The sequence below is a fragment of the Magallana gigas genome, chromosome 8 (assembly GCF_963853765.1).
Source record: "Magallana gigas chromosome 8, xbMagGiga1.1, whole genome shotgun sequence".
Lineage (NCBI taxonomy): Eukaryota > Metazoa > Mollusca > Bivalvia > Ostreida > Ostreidae > Magallana > Magallana gigas.
The window spans coordinates 42,339,875-42,347,008 of record NC_088860.1 but is presented as its reverse complement, the minus strand read 5'-3'; the positions used below and the strand labels follow the sequence as shown (position 1 = coordinate 42,347,008).

The window sequence follows — 7,134 nt, the reverse complement described above, 5'->3', positions numbered from 1 at the left end:
AAGAATAAGTAACGTCATCCGACGTGCAGGGTTTTCATACTGTAAACGAAGATCTAGAGACACACGGTAAAAAAAACCCTGTAAACTCTAAGTTAGTAAAAACTAACTTATGCATTTCGAGCAAATGTGAACAAATAAAATGGCAAGTACTATAGTTTTGTTTTTAGTTGTAAGGTTAAAGGCACAAGAGGCTCAGCGTGATATAAAGATTGGATATTTCTATCAACTGTACGTGCGTCATCTCGACGTGATGATTTGAATGTTACCGTGCGCCGTGGTGACGAAACATGCTGTTTTTAAAATTGGATGACAAAAATTCCTTTTCAACAAATGAAATGAAACTTTGTGTTACTGCATAAAATAATCTGTAAGTTGTGATTTTTATGAAAAACATATGAGAGACAGCTGGGCTACATTGTCTTCGTAATTTGTTTATTGACACTCGTAGTTCAGATACGGAAAATCAAACATTTCCGGAAAATACTAAAACGTAATTAACATATAAGGGGTACTAACTATGATGAATAGTACACTTGTCCACATTTAAATGACATGAATTGTAAAATATACCAATATTTGCAGTGAACATCCGTTAATAAATCAATAATATCAGAATTCAAAATCTTAATTATGACTAAATAATACATAATAAATCAATAATACATAATAAATCAATGATGAGAACATTCTTGAAAAAAAAATGGCATAATATGCTATTAAATTCCATAATTGAAAACATGGCCCGTAGAACATTTCAATAAATCTGTAACTATCACAACAGTTACCTTTATTATAAGTGTTTATACTTTAAGCGTAAATAATAATACTTACTTTGCTCACATAAAACTTCTGATGTTTAGTCTCTCTCAAGGTGTAAACTGAAAACCATTTGTTCGTAAGCAAATCCGTTGAGCCAGTCATAGATTTTATCTCATACATGTGGTGTATATTACCCGTGTGATAAACCTTTGCTTTATGTTTAACCGGAAAATCCATAAGCCCGTGATCTGAAACAACCGGAAGCCCGTGGACTCAAGTAGGCCTATACAAAAGTCTCATACGTCATTTAATGTATTTTCTCTTTTAAATAGCAGCCGCGTTCTCGAAAAACACCGTATCTGTAAAGCTTAAGAGAGACGTTTGTGTGAGGACATGTTAACTTATTGGTAGATACAGTTGCAGTGTTTGTAGAAAGAGAAGACGAAAAGTTCCTTCGAGGTTGGGTTTCGTCAGAAGAAATTCTTCAGCAAGTCATCGAAGCGCACTCAATATGTAAACACAGAATGACAACGTACGTGTTTCAGGATATGTATTAATTAAGATTTTCAAAATCCGAGATGCTGGCGATAATAATTATATTTGCCTAATTTAATTGATATAGATTTTATTGTGTTTTTTTATTACACTACTTCAAAGAACTTAAACAAACGTAGCCAAATTACATGAAGGTACTTTCAGAAGCTTATATATTATTCAAAATGTGTTGCTTTCTAAACCAGCCAGTTATCATGGTTATTAGAACTTATTTCTTACGTTAATGTTATTATTCGAATGAACAAATCATTACATAATATTTTAGGTAGTTGGAGAAAAAACTTTATATGTAGTATACCATAGAATTTATAAAAAATGTATGAAATGTTACATTTTGCAGATGTAATATGAGTACACACACATACACAAACACACGTATATATTTGACTTCATAGACACTCTGAACAGTACTTCAGATATGAGGCGCGTGAACACATTAACACTCTATAAAGTACCAGATATGAGGCTCGTGATTTCATCAACACTCTATAAAGTGCAAGATATGAGGCCTGTGAACTCATTGACAATCTATATAGTACAAGATATGAGACCTGTGAACTCATCGACACTCTATATTGTACAAGATATGAGACCTGTAAACTCATTGACACCCTATACAGTAAAAGATATGAGGCCCGTGAACTCATCAACACTACATATTGAAAGATATGAGGCTCTTGAGCTCATTGACATTCTATATAGTACAAGGTATGAGGCCCGTGAACTCATTGACACTCTATAAAGTCCAAAGATAGGAGGCCCGTGAACTCATCGACACTCTATATTGTACAAGATATGAAGCCCGTGAACTCACTGACACTCTATAAAGTACAAGATATGAGACCCGTGAATATTGTCCAGAGATAGGAGACCTGCTAACTCATCGGCACTCTATATAGTACATGTACAAGATATGAGGCCCGTGAACTCATTGACACTCTATGTATTGCAAGATATGAGGCCCTTGAACTCATTGACACCCTATATAGTACTAGATATGAGGCCCGTGAACTCATCAACTTCCTATATAGTACAAGTTATAGGGAACACGCTGGTAATAACTAATTAATGCTTAATTACAGCAATGGGATTTTATTCCCCATCATTTCTCTATATATAGTACCAGAATTCACCATCTTAATTATGACTAATTCATTTTAGAATAGAAGGCAATTTTTTGTAGAAGTATAAACTAACTGTTTTTTTCTTTCTATTATTCCAGGTCCATATAAAGCTCTTAGAATAAATTCAAAGATTGAAAAAACAACGTTAACATTCTGGAGATGCTGTTGAAAGATATATCCAATGTACCGCAAGTGCATAAGTATGAGCTATGAAATATTAGCCATTGGTAAATTGCCTTAAATTACTTCTGCTATTTCAAAAAAAAGTTACACCTTTTCTTTAAAGTCATTTGCTCAATTGTTTTATTAACTATACAAATTGTTTTGATTCATTACAAGGGCCCCTCTCTGCGGGCGACCTATAATGATCAGTCTGTCTGTCCATCCGTCTGTCCGTCAGTATGTCCGTCTGTCCGAGATCTCTTGTCGGGAGCATATCTTCTCTCCCCTTGGCCCAGTATGGCTCATACTTCATCCACAGAGTGCTTTTGGTCAAAGGGTGTGCAGTGACCTTGAATAAAGTTTGTAGGTCATGGGTCAAGGTCATATAGAACCAAGCAAAAATTCTTTTTCAGAACGTATACTGTAAAAACGAAAAAATATGGCACGCTATAATTTTTTGCACATTTGTTACATAATCATTTTTTTATGTCTCAAAACAATTACTTCAGACAATTTTTTACTACTGAATATGTGCCCTTCTGTAATTTTGGACGGTAGATTCTGTTTGTTTTTACAATTATTAATGTTAAGTGGTAATCAAGTAAGTTTTGCAAATTAAATAAAAATGGATGGACCAATTCAATTCTCCCCTTGTCACCTCATTTTAGTGCCTCGAGGTGAAAATGTGATCAAGCGTGGCGATGGTCCACGCTGACAATACATGATTGGTTGATTTCTTGCTTTGATCGGCTGATATCAAATAAAACTTTACCCCTGTGTGTTCTTCTAAAAAAGCATAACGAAATCATAAACTTCTGAACAATTCTTGGGCGTCACAAGGGGTTCAAAGTTTTATGTAGGTTTATTATCCATATATAAACAGTTGCTAAAGATCTTCTTGAAAACTGCAATGCTCAAAATGTGATATGACTGTAAAATCATCCTGCTACAAAGCGACTCAATGATAAACATAAGAATATGCAGGGGATTTTTTTATACCAGATCTATTATACGACATTGTTTAGATATTTTGTATATGACTCCATAAATCTGACTTTATTATGTCTTTTGTTGCTCATGTGAGCGATGTTGCCCATGGGCCTCTAGTTTCTTTATACTGACTTTTGAATTGGGACAAAAGCAATCTGTCTCTATCAACATTTTATATTTTTACTTGTGTACTTGAGTTAGATATCAAAGGCAATGTGTTTACGTGCCTGAGCGAACACAAAATTAAATCCAGGCGTTTTAATTTTTAATTTTTAAAGTGTGTGCTCTAAATGTTTTCGTTTTACAGTATCTGCTCTCCATATAGCCCTTTTTAATTCATACTTCAGATAAACAGAGCTTTTGAGTAAAGGGTTTGCTGTGACCTTGAATCAAGTTTCAAGGTCAAGAGTGAAGGTCGTAACAGTATTATATGAAAAATCCTTAACCGGAGCATATCCTCTCTCCCTTTGGTCCAATCTGGTACATGCTTCACCCACTGAGTGCTTTTGATTAACTGTGCAGTGACTTTGAAGCAAGTCAATGTGAAGGCCATAGCAAACCTCTTTAAAATCAGATTTAGACCATAGATTATTTCCGATTTGCTTGAACTTGCTCGGGTTAAACAAAAATGCCTGGTCTTAGCAAAAATCAATGAACTGTTTTCATCCTATAGTTCATTATTTAAGTGGGGCCCTTTTAGATGGTCATCATTTCAATGTTGTCTAGTATGTTGATTATTTTCAGAATTGGCATGTACTATTTGACCCATGTTTTAATGAAGGAGTTCATAGTTTTTTGTGTCTGTCTCAGAACAAGGCTGCCATATTAGAAGAAACAGAGAAACAGAGACATCTATGAACAGGATAAAGAAGAATAAATAAATTTGATCTGTGTTCTGTGCACTTGATTCAAGATGGGCAGGCTGAATGGGCAAGTTTGAAAAAAATGCTTCCATTATATCTTGAGAAATTATTTTGAAAAAATGTTACTTATTATCTACATGTTAGCAGGGTTACCCAGTAAAGTGAGTTGTATGATGACAATTTAATAATTATTGATAATTTTAATCTTCAATGTATATGTATTATATCATATGGGTCTGTGAAGCAATTTTTCTCTTACCTGAGCGAAAGGATTAAGCTTTTCTTATCATGAATTTTCCGTTTTCTGTCGTCGTTGTTGTTGTCATTAACTTTTCACATTTTCATCTTCTTTTCCAGAACCACTGAGCCAATCCAACCAAATTTGGCACAAATCATCACTGGGTAAAGAGGACTCGAGGTTTTTGTTTTTATTCAAATGAAGGGCCCATGCTCTCTTAAAAGGGGAGATAATTTAGAATTATTAAATTTTTTTTTTGGTATTTTTCTAAGATCTTCTTCTCAAAAAACCATTTGGCCAGAAAAGCTTAAATACGTGTGGAAGCATTATATTTACTGTGAAAGAAATTTCCAGAGCTTACTTCCATGTAACACAGCTAAAGTGAAGAAGAAATTTTGGAGCACATCCTGTGATGACTGGAAGTTTACCGGTTCAAACAAACCATGTTAAACATATCTACATACATAGTTCTACCTTTCCACAAGATTTTGTTGTTTAAGTATCTTCAAAATCTGAGATGTTGTTGAGACAAGGTTTTTTGTCTCAGGACCAAACAGAACTCCTCAGTGAAAAAATGTAATTCTTGGACATTTTATAAAAATAAATATACATAGCCTAATTATTAATCAGGCTAACTAAAGCAGTTAACGAAAAAGAGTTAAACTTATTATGGTAACAACTTGATTAGTTTTAACCATTTCGGATAGAACCGGAAGTGACGGTTGACAAAAAGATACCCGTTAAACCTGGGAATTTTTATATAGGAATAGGATGAGTTCATGGGCCTCATATCTTGTACTATATAGAGTGTCGATGAGTTTAAGGGTCTCAAATCTAGTACTATATAGAGTGTTACCGAGTTCATGGGCCACTCATACCAAGTACTATATAGAGTGTTACTGAATTCACGAGCCTCATATCAATTACTATAAAGAGTGTCGATGAGTTCACGGCCTCATATTTGGTTGGTTCTATTTAGAGTGTTACTGAGTTCACTAGCTTTATATAAAGTACCACGTAGAGTGTAGATGATGTCAAGGACCTCGTATAGTATTATATAGAATGTTAAGTACTGAGTTCACGGGCCTCATATTTAGTATATCATATTGGGCAAGCGAATATACACCATTTCAACTCGTTGGATAAAGCAAATATAAAATCACACAATATAGATATCGAAATCGACGCAGAATGATTCAGAAAAAACGAGATTTAAGACCAAAAGGCAAGCATGTATAACATCGTCTTGCTTGTCTATTCTCTTTTAGCTTCCATGTTCATTTTTATTCAAAAAATGGTAGTAATTGTAAAAAAAAATCTTTTTAAAATTGTTTGAAAAAAAAAATAAAAATAAGCACTATTATGTAAAAAGACCCCATTTAAACAACATGAAAATTTTGTACAAAGACCAATGTATTAGTTTTGCATTACATATTTGTCTATGTTTCATAATACATGAATATATCCAAAATAATTTTATCTTGTATACGACGTTAACAATACAAAGTATATTTATTATAGAAAATAGTTATATACGAGGGTTGTTCGGAAATTATTGAGACATTTACTCTTATTTCTTTGGGGGAAAAGATAAACCCTTGAAATTTCACCAAAATGTACACCAGGATAGAGTTTATCAATGTAAAACATTTATTGTCCATAGCATGATTAGATAATTCCTGGTAAGCAGACCAAGTTGCCATCGCCCACTGACCCGGCGCAACCGCAAACTTACCGCAACGTCATTTTAACGCTTCTTATTGATCCTATGTTTTAAACAGCTATAACAAACAAAGGGAAATTAGAATTAATTCTTCATTTCTCATCTTTTGTTTACATTTCAAGATGTCAACATTCGCATATTCCCTCCATTCTTGAATTTTGTGGGAAAAAATCGGGCCATTTCTAACCAAAGGTCAAATTACTGTGAAATGTCTCCTACCGTGATTCTGTGTACATATTTTTGAACTGTTGACATCAGTTAGTGTGTAAAAAGTACCTGTTATTTAGTCTCTTTGTCTGTATTCTAGCTAAACAATTAGTGAAAAAAGACGATAAACTGAAGCTCTTTATCCCTTGCCATCGTATAGTTTTTGTTAAAGCAACTGTGTGGCATTAAAAGGTCTTTTTCAGAATATTTCCATTAATTTGATGTATATTTGCTGCGCCGCCTTGACGTCAATTTTCTATATACCGTCGTTTTCAAATTCCTATTGCTTGATAAATATATCTGTACTATATCCGTATTTCAACTCAAACACTAGTGAAACTTGGTCAAACGTTAATCACAATGAATAGCAAAATGGACATATATAATCTGATTTCTTTTAGTATAAGCTGCAAGTTTGCAGACACTTAGATAACCGATGTTTTAGTTTTCTTATTCTCCGAGTTTATGCTTGCGTCGGGTACCCCGACCACCGATTTGTTTATCTACTGTTGT

The 7,134-nt window shown here is 33.8% G+C and overlaps 1 long non-coding RNA gene across 2 annotated transcripts; it reads left to right on the top strand.

Moving 5' to 3' along the window:
* The first annotated feature begins 1,013 nt into the window (after positions 1-1,013).
* LOC136270535 (uncharacterized) lies at positions 1,014-6,062 on the top strand. Of its 2 annotated transcripts, none has more exons than XR_010708289.1 (4): positions 1,014-1,291; positions 2,537-2,665; positions 4,401-4,520; positions 4,811-6,062. It is a non-coding gene; the product is annotated as an uncharacterized lncRNA (long non-coding RNA). The 2 variants fall into 2 exon arrangements; XR_010708288.1 differs by having other exon boundaries at positions 1,018-1,291; positions 2,537-2,638.
* Positions 6,063-7,134: the final 1,072 nt, after the last annotated feature.